The sequence below is a fragment of the Callorhinus ursinus genome, unplaced genomic scaffold (genome assembly GCF_003265705.2).
Source record: "Callorhinus ursinus isolate GAN/ISIS: 27379988/994484 unplaced genomic scaffold, GSC_fseal_2.0 scaffold26, whole genome shotgun sequence".
In the NCBI taxonomy this organism is placed as follows: Eukaryota; Metazoa; Chordata; class Mammalia; order Carnivora; family Otariidae; genus Callorhinus; species Callorhinus ursinus.
Window position 1 is genome coordinate 10,935,721 of NW_027397088.1, and position 12,698 is coordinate 10,948,418.

Genomic DNA, 12,698 nt, shown 5'->3' on the forward strand with positions numbered 1-12,698 from the left:
TCCCTGAGTGTGGTTGGTCACAAAAAGGTTCATCTTCTCTTAGATGCTTACTGGGCAATGAGTAGGATTAAAAATATAGGATATTATATAGATCTATTTTGAAAATTCAGGATTTCAGCCAAATAGTTCCTGGACATGATAATTCTTTTTTCTTTCCCTTAATGGCAACCTCAGTTTAGCCTGCTTGGTTCCATCTCTACGGAGCAGCCCAACCAAAATGAAGGATAAGGAATTCAAACTTAATTCTGAATTCTCTCATTGGATTGATACAGCTTTAGGTTATAAATATAAAGTATAATGACTACTTGCTTGCAAGTCCCTCTACAGGGATCCCACACAGGTCAAAGTGGAATCCCTAATTGTTCCCTGTACATTTTATAAAAAGGCCCTTGCCTGTTTTATATCTGACTTTTCCAGAGAAAATGTAAGGGATGAATGAAATAAAGGTGAAGTTACATTTCATGGAATGGGATGCACCAATTTTGTGGAGGTGCAAGTTGACCAACAACCCCAACACCTGGTGGGGAGAATCTTCTATACCTTGAGAGGTACAGGGAAAGAGAGATATTAATGATCTTTGTCTTTAGAAAAGCCCTGGAACCTTCTTTTCTAAAGACCACCTGGTGTAAGTCTCCCCAACTGTTGCAAGCTCCCTAAATTTAATTGACTGCTGGGCTTAGTGACCTCCATCTTTACAATTTGATCACCATTTCTCTTGACTTGACTTGGAATTCTATCAGAAACAGCAGGACATGGGTGTCGCTTCCGTACCTCCCACACAAAACACTTGGCACCATTTCCAGATGTCTTTCCGACTCCCATTCCCACAGCCATTGATCCATCATCCTAAGAGACAGACAAATGACATATGGCTGGTGACAGGGACAGACAGGACAAGTTGGATTCACTGTCATCAGACAGTTTCTCCAAAAATAACACTAAACTCAATTATTTGAACCAAACTAGGAACCTATGGCCAACCAGTCAGCTACAAGACTGGCCACCTATACCCCCAAACTGATAGAAATCCAACTGGGAGTCCCCAAAACTGTAAAAAAAACACTTTATTTCCAGGGATACCATATGTGGAAGCTATCATTAATTTGCCTCCCTACTGAAAACATGGTGACGTGCATCATAGCTGTGGGAGTTTGAGGGGAACTCATAAGAAACCTCCAAGTGTGTAAGGAAATGCCACCGGTAAATTATGGAGCTTTCATTCCAGATGAATGTGGAGATGTCTTCCAATGAGTCTACCAGGGGACTATTCAGAAGAGCCCTCCAGGAGAGAAACCAACTTGTTATTTATGCTCATCCTTCAGGCAGTATTCCCTATGATAAGAGTCATCCAATTAAAAAAGGTGATACAAATTTTGACCCTGACTTTAGCTGAAGTGTTCACGGTTACCACCTTGGCCCTGGGAGCCATTCAGTTCAGCACAACTCACTGACCAATGTCGTTGTGGATGACAGAATTGCTATAGGCTTCCTCCTCACAGGCAAGGGAAGGTCTGCAATCATGGATACATCCATTCTACCTGGATTAATGCCTAGGGCTGAGGAGAAAAGCCAGTATGGTAACTAAAGGAGAAAGCTATCCGGCTTTCCAAGGTTTCTGGATGTTTTCATGGGGTTTGTTCAGCTAGTTGAGTCTGGGACCCCTGAGGTCACAATTGGTCAATATTGCAGGCTGGCCTCATCCGCTGCCTGGAAGTCCTGTTGACAGAGTGGAGTCTTGTTGAAGACAGTTTCAATTAAATACTGTCCGAGACAAATTAAGTGGATTTGGTCCCAGCTTCTGTTGGTCAGATTAATCAGAGTGACAGATGGAGTGGATAAATTTACCAGAAGCCAGGATGGTGTAGAAACAAGGGGTGGATATTGTTTAAAAAAAAATTTCTTTTTCCTGTGGGTCTCTCTGATTTCTGCACGTAGCTGTTTTGGTATCAGGATGTTTGTGTAGTGAACAGTTTTGGAAGATAGGGATGGTGTCTCCCTTTAGAACAAGGGGCACGTTTGCTTACAGTTCAATAGAAGAAGGATAACATCTCCTTCTAGGACAAAGGGCAGGAATGTTTCTTGCTCATTAAAAAAGATTCTAGTTTCCTAGGTTCAGCGTTCTGTAATGGAAACTACTGGATGGACAGGGTCACCTGGCCCTCTTCATGTGGCCCTGTGAGAACTGGAGTTCAGGGAATAAAGGCAAACTCTGGTTACCGCTATTACTATGACTAAGAAAATCATTTGTTTCTGACCCAAGAATCTCATGTTTTCTGCCAAAACCTATGAAATTCTTGTAGGCTGAACTTGACAGTTAAGAGTTTATTTACAGGCCCTTTACAGTTCTTGACTGTGCCCGTGGCCCACTTACCTTTGTGTACTCCATTCTATCTGGACCAGATGAGTAAGTAAAGGAATCTGCATTTGATCACCCAAAAATAGACATCCTGTCCACAGGTCAAATCCATGCCTCTAATGAGATATACACTATAGTTACAATATAGGGTATTAAATATATGATTGGATGTGGTCTATGGGAAAACAAAATATCATTTCCAAAATATACTTACCCACACAAAATCCTCCACCTAGCAAGTCTATTCGTTTCAGCTATCATAAAATCCCCAAAGCTAAATTGGTTGTAGCTTGATCCTTAGCAGTCTCTAGGACTGCTAAAATTAACACATTAATGTCCAGGACAGTTCATCTTCTGCACATCAAAGATTGTCATTCCCACTCTCTTCTCTTTCCCTCTCCCTTACTTTCTTTGTATTCTTATGATTCTTTGTATACTGAGAAAAAAATAACAATGATGTTATTTGAACCCTGAATTAAGGATTTATCAAAGTAGTATCAACCATAACTTCATTGAACTTATACACAGAGCCAGTCACATTAAGGGTAAAAACAGATTTCTTTATCCCACACAAGTATTTGCATCCTAAGATAAAATGCTGTTGACTTCCACACCTTCCAGAAGAATTAGAAAGACAATATGTTGTCTGTTTTTAAGTAGGCTTTCTTAAGCTTTCATTTAAAAAAAACAACTAGCAGCAATGGAACACTACATCAAAAACTAATGATGTAATATATGGTGATTAACATAACAATTAAAAAATTAAAATAAAAAAACTAATGATGTAATGCATGGTGATTAACATAACAATAAAAAATTTAAAAAAAAAACAACTAGCAGCAGATCACGATAGATTTAGAAAGATGATTCATCTCCATTCAGCATGGGTCAGATGAACAACTTCCCACCGTGGACCTGGAAGCTGTGCTCCAGCATGGAATAGCTTGAGATAAACAGCATTAGGCTGGGCCATGGTCAACGGGGAGATTGAAAGAGAGCGTGGACAACACACAGGAAGCTTTCTGGTGTGGGCCACTCAGCCAGAGGTTTCTTCCTTCTTCTGCTTTCTTCTACACTGAAGGTCAGCCTCATTCTGGGGATCAGGCTACTAGTTGCTGGGCTAGTTTCCATGTGTTCGGAATAAAATAAAATAGGAACAACATCCTCCGCTATGCTCGTCAGTAACCTTCTTGGCCTTAGGGGGAGAGGAGAGATATCACCACAGTTAGGCCACATCACTTCCAGAGAAGCAGCCAGCCTTCCTCCTGAGATTCATTACACATGGTCTTTTTTCCATTCCTTTCCCCCTTACCCCCTGCCTGCCTATGTCAAGTACTTGAGAGTTGGTCAGAGGAAAGAGAGGGAGTAGGAGAAGCTCATGCATTCTGTCCCAGAAGCGCTGAAATGACCCCCTTATCTGTTCCACTGGGCATGGTGCGGCTTCCTTAATCAACGTTCAGCAGACTCTGAAACTTCAAGTGAAAGGTGCTGGACAAGTACAAGGTGCTGATTACTGTAGTTATCCCCCTCTCTTTGGCTTGCAAATCAGCTTCAAATTTTCGCAGAATCAAAGTTTCTCATGAAATGTGGGGTGTCAAGCAACTCTCCTTAAAAATGTCTAGACCCGGGGAGCCTGGGTGGCTCAGTCGGTTAAGTGTCCGACTCTTGATCTCAGCTCAGGTCATGATCTCAGGGTCATGGGATCGAGCCCCATGTCGGGCTCCATGCTCCGTGTGCAGAGCCTGCTTCTCTCCCTCTCCATCTGCCCCTTCCCTCACACCTTCTCTCTCTCTAATAAATGAATAAATCATTTTTAAAAAAAGGTCTAGGCCCATCTTCAGTTCTTTACAAATCTAGGGTCTACTGGAAGCACGTGCCACAAAAGGTGTAAAGAGAGAGTGTACCAGTATTCAAACTTTGCAATGGTGACATCATCTGCATAATGCAAAATCAAATTTTCAAACCAGGCCCTGCAAATCCTTCTCACTTTTCCCACTATTACTTTGTTTCTATTTGAAATATTTCCATTTCCATGAGCATTCATGACTCAGAAATAAAAAACCTACTCTCTGATTCAACCCCACTTTTTAATTATACCTTTAAGACAGGGGTGTAAGTATCTCGTTCTTACTGTTAACCTTACCAGTGAGGGCACTTCCCTCACACTTGTGGATTTTACCAGCATGGGTTAGGGCACCTGTGAAATCCTCATTTTGCCAAAATTTGCTGCCAGAAAACTAATAATCAAATCAGTAAGTGGATCACTGAGCCCCAGAACTTGCTTCATTCTGCTGCACTAAGGATGGCCACTCCCTTCTTTTTGAAACTTTGAAACTTTGCAACAAGCAAGAATCGAAAAGGGGCCAGGTCCTAAAGGTCACTGTGAAGAATTCTAAAAGCCGAGCCCACCCGCCAACGCGTGGCTGTTACCTCTGAGGGTGGGAGACAAGATGGAAGCTTGAGGTTCTCCAGACGGCAAGTGTCTTTTCGAGTCCTCTGACCTCTGTCTCCAAGTTCTCAGACGCAGTAGTTAAGACCAAAGAACTGTCTTGGGCCCATCAAACCCTGACCAAAATCGATTTTCCGTCCAATGCTGCTAGAGCCCTAGGTCAGCTCATACCGTCTCAGCGCCTTTGTTAAATATGGTATCACAGTCCATGAGGGACCTTTTTAAAAAATTTCCCCAGGAGTGACTTTTTCTTCCCTCCCCATCTTCCCCCAGAGTTTTCTTTTGTTTGAGAGTGCAACCTCATTTTCAAAAATCCCTTGAATGAAAAACCATGAACATCAATTTTAGAAAACATTCGGGTTATGGAAGTGGCCACATTTGTTGATTTCTTAAATCCAGCTGAAGTTCTCTCCCCGTTACTGTATGGTAAGCCCTGGGGCTCCATTCAGATAAGTGTGCTATGTTTCACTGCCAAAAAAAACATCCGCTTTTTTCTACAGCCACCATAAACCAACCACCCTAGAAAAACCTGCTTTGTTGTCCTGAAGGAGCTATTATTGTTCAGAATATTTTACATGTAAGTGAAACCTGAGCGTTGTTCTTCCTTTGTCTTATCATTTGTCACTGCGAACTTCCATTTTTATTTATTCTTCCACTCAGCACCTGAGTACTTACGGGATCTACAAAAGTACATATTGAAATATGCAAATAGTATAGAGCATGTGAGTGTCAGATGCATGGAAATTAAATCAAATACAGGGGAGGAGACAAGAAACCGAGTGCATTAAAGCTAACTTTATGGCCCCAAGCTGTAGATAAATTGTGGTCTGTGGTAGTTAAACAACAGCTGTTCGGATTTAAAATAAAATTATGATAAGGATCCCCAGAAGATAACACTTCTTGAGGTAACAGCATTTACCTCAATGCATCTGTTAGCAACCAACACTGACAAGAGTGTTTATGTGAAGGTTTATTCCCATTTGTCTGCCTGTGTTCTATCATTCCCATTTCCAGTAGAGAGCAATTCTCACGCGGTGGAATTGACATTTGGGTCCTAGCAAAAGCTTTCCCTCCACTTCCAGGCAGGTACGTTTCTGCTTCAGCGGCTTGTGGTCCATCATCATGAAGGAATGTCATCAAGAGCACGACCCAGGGCTGTAGGGCAGGCAGGAAACCAGCAGGGAGAATGCTCCTTTAGCAGGGGTCCCTTCATTCAAACCCAGTCATCCCTAGACTCGTGGTGAGCGGTAGTTCTTTAAGAGCTTTACACCCAATAAAATTTAAACTTTTATATATTTTCTTCATTTATTGTGCAAGAGGTTTATTGCAGACACGTAGGAAACCACCCAGATGGAATTTCTCGGAGTGGCAATTGCCATTTTCCTCCACACTTCAGACCTATCGATGTTCAACTTCAGGCCAATCTGCTTGCTCACTCTCTCTGTCTCTCTCTCTCTCTCTCTCTCCTGACTTGCTTCATCTTTTGCTCCCTTAAGATCTGAATCTCTGTCCTTTCCCCTCTCCTTCAACACCATCATACCCACCAACGTGTGTGTCCATAGCAGAGAGGCTAGACGTCAAAAACTAAACCTCTCCTCTGACATGTTCTTCAGTAAATAAAATTTGCCCAAGCCCAAAGAATGCATAAATTCTTTTTTTTAAGAATGCATAAATTCTTTAAACAATGTCTACTTTGTTTACAACGTGATATTAGTTCATATACTTTAAGGATAGTCAAGAAATTAATTTTGAATTGAAAACTGTCCCACAAAGCTATATGTATGTAAAGAGAGAAAATCTAAATGTAAAAGCAGCCTCTCTGCATGCCCAGGTGCCAAGAAAAATCCTAATGGAGGGGTTTCAAATACAAATGACTTTTGAAACACTGCATATTTAAAAACTTCTTTGGGAGAGAGAGAGAGAGTACTCGCGTGCACAAGTCGGGGGAGGGGCAGAGGGAGAGAGAGAGAAAGAATCTTAAGCAGGCTCCACACCCAGGGCAGAGCCAGACCCAGCACTCTTTTCAAAGAGTCTCATGACCCTGAGATCATGACCTGAGCCAAAATTACGAGTAGGACGCTTAACTGACTGAGCCACCCAGGCGCCCCAAAAGTTAATTTCATTTTTAAAGGTTCACTATTATTTTAATACCAAAAATTCTTCCCCATTAAAAAATTATAAAGTTCATTTAAGAATGCAGTGTTTCAGGGCACCTGGATGGCTCAGTTGGTTAAGCATCTGACTTGTGATTTCAGCTCAGGGTTCTGGGATCCACGCCCACATGGGGCTCCTCACTTGGCCGGGAGTCTTCTGGTGATCCTCTCTCTTCCTCTCCCGCTGCCCCTCCTCCCACTCATGCGCTCTCTCTCTCTCCAATAAATAAATAAATCTTTAAAAGAAATGAAATTAACTTTGTAAAATCTGTCAGTGAATTGAAATGTTACAGTGTGGGTTATTTTATGATTTTAACTTTTTTAATAATAAAAATTTCTTAATCATCTTATTGTGTGTTCTTTAAGATAAGAATAAAATTTCTTCCGAGCCAAGGCAAAGTCCATCTGACAATTGCAGATTGGAAACTTAATTGAAAAATGTATTCTGCAAAGAGGCTCCATAATAAGAAGATAGGCATCTCTTTATATTTAGCCAAATGACTACAGAAACAAGGTGAACCAAATATGCAACTGGATTTAATGTAAGGAAAATAAGAAATGCTATGAATTCGTATGTATTTATTGGTTAATTATTAACCTGTTTAAAATACCATTGTGAAGTGTAATGTATTGTAGATTCAAATGAATCCTCAGCATTACTGACATATAAGCCAAATAAATGAATAAGGAAATATTGACATCACGTAGAAAAATCAAGTGAACCTAGTCACTACTAGAAAACGTAAAGCACGTAATTCACAGAAGAAATGCAATTGTCCTTTAAGACAGTAAAACTATTTTTTTTAAAAAAAGATTTTATTTATTTGACAGAGACACAGCAAGAGAGGGAACACAAGCAGGGGGAGTGGGAGAGGGAGAAGCAGGCTTCCCGTGGAGCAGGGAGCCCGATGCGGGGCTCAATCCCAGGACCCTGGGATCATGATCTGAGCCGAAGGCAGACGCTTAACGACTGAGCCACCCAGGCACCCCAAGACAGTAAGACTATTAATAAAAATTATTATACTTTATATTGAACAGATAAATGTAAGCCATATAAACTAAATTCTGCTTTCCATGGTTGTTAGCCAGAGTTTACAATGATCTAAATATGAAGACAACCAAGACAAAAACTAGTCTGTTTTAAAGGCACCTGCCAATGTGTGTATTAGAAAATAAAAGCTGTCCAAGTGAAGAAATGGCTTTGCTCAGAGTTTGAAGCACCTTACTGGATAGCCTGCTAAATACCATTAGGAAAACAAAAGTGCTCTGCATCAAAAGACAAGTAAAAAGAGAAACCACAAACCAGGATGAGGGTATGTATAACCCAATGGTTTCACTAGAATATATAAAGGACCCATATGCTATAGACTGAATGCTTGTATCCTCCCAAAATTCATATGTTGTAATCCTAACCCCCAAAGTGATGATATTAGGAAGTGAGGCCTTTGGGAGGTAAGTAGATTCAGGAGGATGGGATCTTCATGAATGGGACTGGTGTCTTTAAAAAGAGACCCTACAGAACTCACTTGGCCCTTCTGCCATTTTAAGGGCACATTAAGAAGATGGTCGTCCATGAACCAGGAAGAGAGCTCTCGCCAGACACCAAATGGACCAGTGCCTCCATCCATGACTTCCTAACTCCAGAACTATGAGAAATAAATTTCTCTTGTTTACAAGCCACCTAGTCTATGGTATTCTGTTATGGATCCCCAGACGGACTAAGACACACTACAAATCAATTTAAAAACACAAAAAAGTCGGTAGAAAAATGGACAAAGTGTAAACAAATCGTACCACTTTGATTTCTTTTTTTTTTATTAACCTATAATGTATTATTTGTTTCAGAGGTACAGGTCTGTGATTCATCAGTCTTAACGCAATTCATAGTGCTCACCATAGCACATACCTTCCCCAGTGTCCATCACCCAGCCACCCCATCCCTCCCACCCCCACCACTCCAGTAACCCTCAGTTTGTTTCCTGAGATTAAGAGTTATTTATGGTTTGTCTCCCTCTTTGGTTTCGTCTTGTTTCATTTTCCCCTCCCCTGTGTTCATCTGTTTTGTTTCGTAAATTCCACATGTGAGTGAAATTATATGGTATTTGTCTTTCTCTGATTGACTTATTTCGCTTAGCATAATACCCTCTAGTTCCATCCATGTCGTTGCAAATGACAAGATTTCATTTTTGATGGCTGCATAATATTCCATTTTATTTATATATATATATATCTCACATCTTCTTTTTAACACAAGACTCATGACACAAGGCCGAAAAAACCAATATAAACAGAGACTTCATGGGAGAGAAAATTCAAATAGAAAAGTTTTTAAAACTTCAATTTCAAGAATGATTACAGATATAAAAACTAAAACCATAGAGATTTCATACTCACCAGATTGATGGCAATTTTCCACTTCTGACAACACGTTTTGTTGGCAAGTATATGAAACAACAGGGGCTCCCATACACAGCTGATGGGAATGTAAATGGGTACATGCAATCTGGAGAAAATTCTGGGCTATATGTAGCAAATTTGAAACTACTCACAACTTATGACTCGGGTAACTCCAAACATGGAGAAACTGTTGTCCGTGTGCCCCAGGAGACATCTTCAAGAATTTCCATAGCAACATTGCTAAATAACAAAAAACTAATATATGCAAAAGCTCCATCAAGGCTATAATGTAGAAAAAACTGTGATGTAGTCTTGATCATTTTCAAATAGCAGATACAACATAATACATGTGTACATATGTAAAGAGACAGACAGACAGACATATCAGCATGAGTAAATCCCACGAACAGGAAGTTGAGAGAGAAAAAGAAGTTGGAAAGACAAATACAATTCAATAATATTTATATGAAGTTTAAAAATCTATGAAAAGAGCACTATGGGGGCACCTGGGTGGCTCAGTCGGTTAAGCGTCTGACTTCGGCTCAGGTCATGATCTTGGGGTCCTGGGGTCGAGCCCCACATTGGGCTCCACACTCAGCAGGGAGTCTGTTTGTCCAGCTCCCTCTGTCCCTCGCCCTGCTTGTGCTCTCTCGGTCTCACTCTCAAACAAATAAAATCTTTTTTTTAAAAAAAGAGCACTATGAATTACTTACTAATACAAACATAAATTATAAAAATACAACTAAATGTATAGAGATGATAGATATCGAATTCAGGAGCAAAATGATATCAGCTGGGGAGGGAGGAGAACAGAGCAAGGGGATAGGGGCTTTAACTGGATCTTTAATGGTTTATTTTTTAGACCAGGTGATGAGTACTTTAGTGCTCACTATATTATTCATTATGATTTTTGTTTACTTAAAACATTTCATGATTTAAAACTAAAAATGCCATCTCTCAACCATTAACATGGTCTTTCTGGCTTCCCTCTAAAATATATAAATGAAGGCAAATAAAAAGACAATATTCAATATAACATTTGTATTAGCTTGTTAGAGCTGCTATAACAGAATACCATAGATTGAGAGGCTTACACAACAGAAATATATTTTTCAACAATTCTGGAGCCTGGAAGTCCAAGATCAAAGTGTTGATAGGGTTGATTAATGTTGAGGGCTCTCTCCTTGGCTTGTAGATGGCCACTGTGTCCTCACATAATTTTTTCCGTGTGGGCTCACATCCTTGGTGGCTCTATGTGTGTCCAAATGTCTTCTTCCTATAAGGACACATACATTGGGTTAGGGACCCAACCGAAAGACCTTGTTTAATCTTAATTACCTCTCTAAAGAGGCTATCTCCAAATATGGGCACATTCTGAGCTATTGGGGGTTAGGATTTAAACATCTGAATTTGGGGGAAACATATTTTAGCCCATCACAGTATTGACATCTAAGATCAATAGACAATTGATTCTTAGAATCTGAAAAGAAATTACACTTATTGTAAAGACAATAGAGGGGTTTGAGAATAAATAATCAAAAGCAGGAATCAGAGCAGTACTGCCCCACCCCCATCCCCCAAAGGTAGCAGGAAGATGGTTCACCTCCCATCGTGTGTCCTTACTTGAGAACCAAGGCCCAGCCACACTGTTTTGTATTGAGAATGCCAAGCCATTTTCTAAAATTTTCTTTTATTACCTGAAATAGGTAATATTTTGTATTGCCCTGAGACTTCAAGAGGGTGATCTTTTCCCCTCATTCTGCAATATTTTCCCATAAGCTTCCTGCTATTTTTCTGTTTTCTCATTTTTATAAAAAGACAAATCATGTCAGAGATAGGATCTTATTCTACCCCCACTCCCCCTCCATCCCCAAAGCATAGTCCATCCAGAGCCAATGAAGCACATGAAAAACTCCATCTCCCAAAATGCACTGTACCTGGTAAGGACTACACCTCCCAGTATGCAGGTCTTCCCAAATGTCTGCACCATTTTTATTTTGTTTTATTTTTTAGTTACATTCTTTAAATGGATATACAAAGTGTAAAGGCAGAAATAGTGTCTGCAGTGGAATAAAAATCAGACTCTCTTCAGAAATTTTTTCCCTTCAGCCCTAAATGCCAGAATACAGTGGAACATTGTTTATAGTATTTTGAGACAGAAGGGGAGAAAGCCTTATGACCCTTGAGTTTATACCCAGCCAAGTTTTATTTGATGGGCAGAAGGCAACAGAAAGAACCTCTATCATAGGGCAGTTTATTAGTCTTCACTAATTAAACAAAACCATAACTTAGCTTTTTCAATATACATTTTTTTAAAAATGCAAGAAAAATCGTTACACAAGAATATTGTTTTCAAATTGATTCTGCAGCCAAGGAACAGAGCTTTTCCCTTCAATGCTTCACCCAACTCTTTCCTTGCTGCTTCTGATGCTATTAATTTCCCAGCATCACCTACTGTTCTAAATTCTTGGCTGCTTTGATGACTACTTAAAACAAGAAATAATGCTGTTCTGTGCTGGCATTTACTAACAATGACCAAACTTTTCACATGGCCGATATAGAAAGTGCTCTTCTTGCCCTGCATGAAAGCAGAACTGCCAAGGCCAGCATAAAGGCCATTTTCATTGCCAGGTTTCTTGGATATTGATTTCTTCTTCTGCATCTTTCAAATGTATACTGAGAAACCTAAGTGTGGTTTTATATGTAATTAGTAAAGACCAATAAACTGGCCTATGACATTTCTCATCTGACACAAATCCCTGTTAGCAACTTTCTCATAAGACTTGAGGGTATTTCTACTTAATTATGATTTTAAAACAGTATATTCAATGGTATTGTTAGGTTTCAACTGCAATGAACAAAATCCATTCTAGCTAGTTTATCACAAGCAGGTTTATTACAAGTTTTAAATGGGTTACTAGATTGTCGAAAAGGCTGAGGAAAGAACCTCTAGGTTAGGTTTCACGAATGGCTACCAAAGTTACAAAACTCATCGTCAAAGGAGACTCTTCTATGATGAGAAAGCTTCTTGCCAAACAAGGAAGCTGCAGCCTCCTGGTCTCCACCCCCACCACCTCAGTCGAGAAGCCTGCTATGATCTCTTCCAACAAAATGGGTCCCCTCTCCCCCCACTCCCAACTCTCTAGCCCAACAACTATTAAGACTCCTACTGATGCTGTAAGCAGAAAACCAACTTCCCACCCATCCACACTTGCTAAGAAAATCAAGCAACAGAAACTCAGCCTCTCTCATTACAGTTTCCAGATCCTAGATGTACATGTAATTCACCTACTTTCTAAAACCCAAATTATACTCAGAACCTTAGATGCAAAGGATTCTGAGA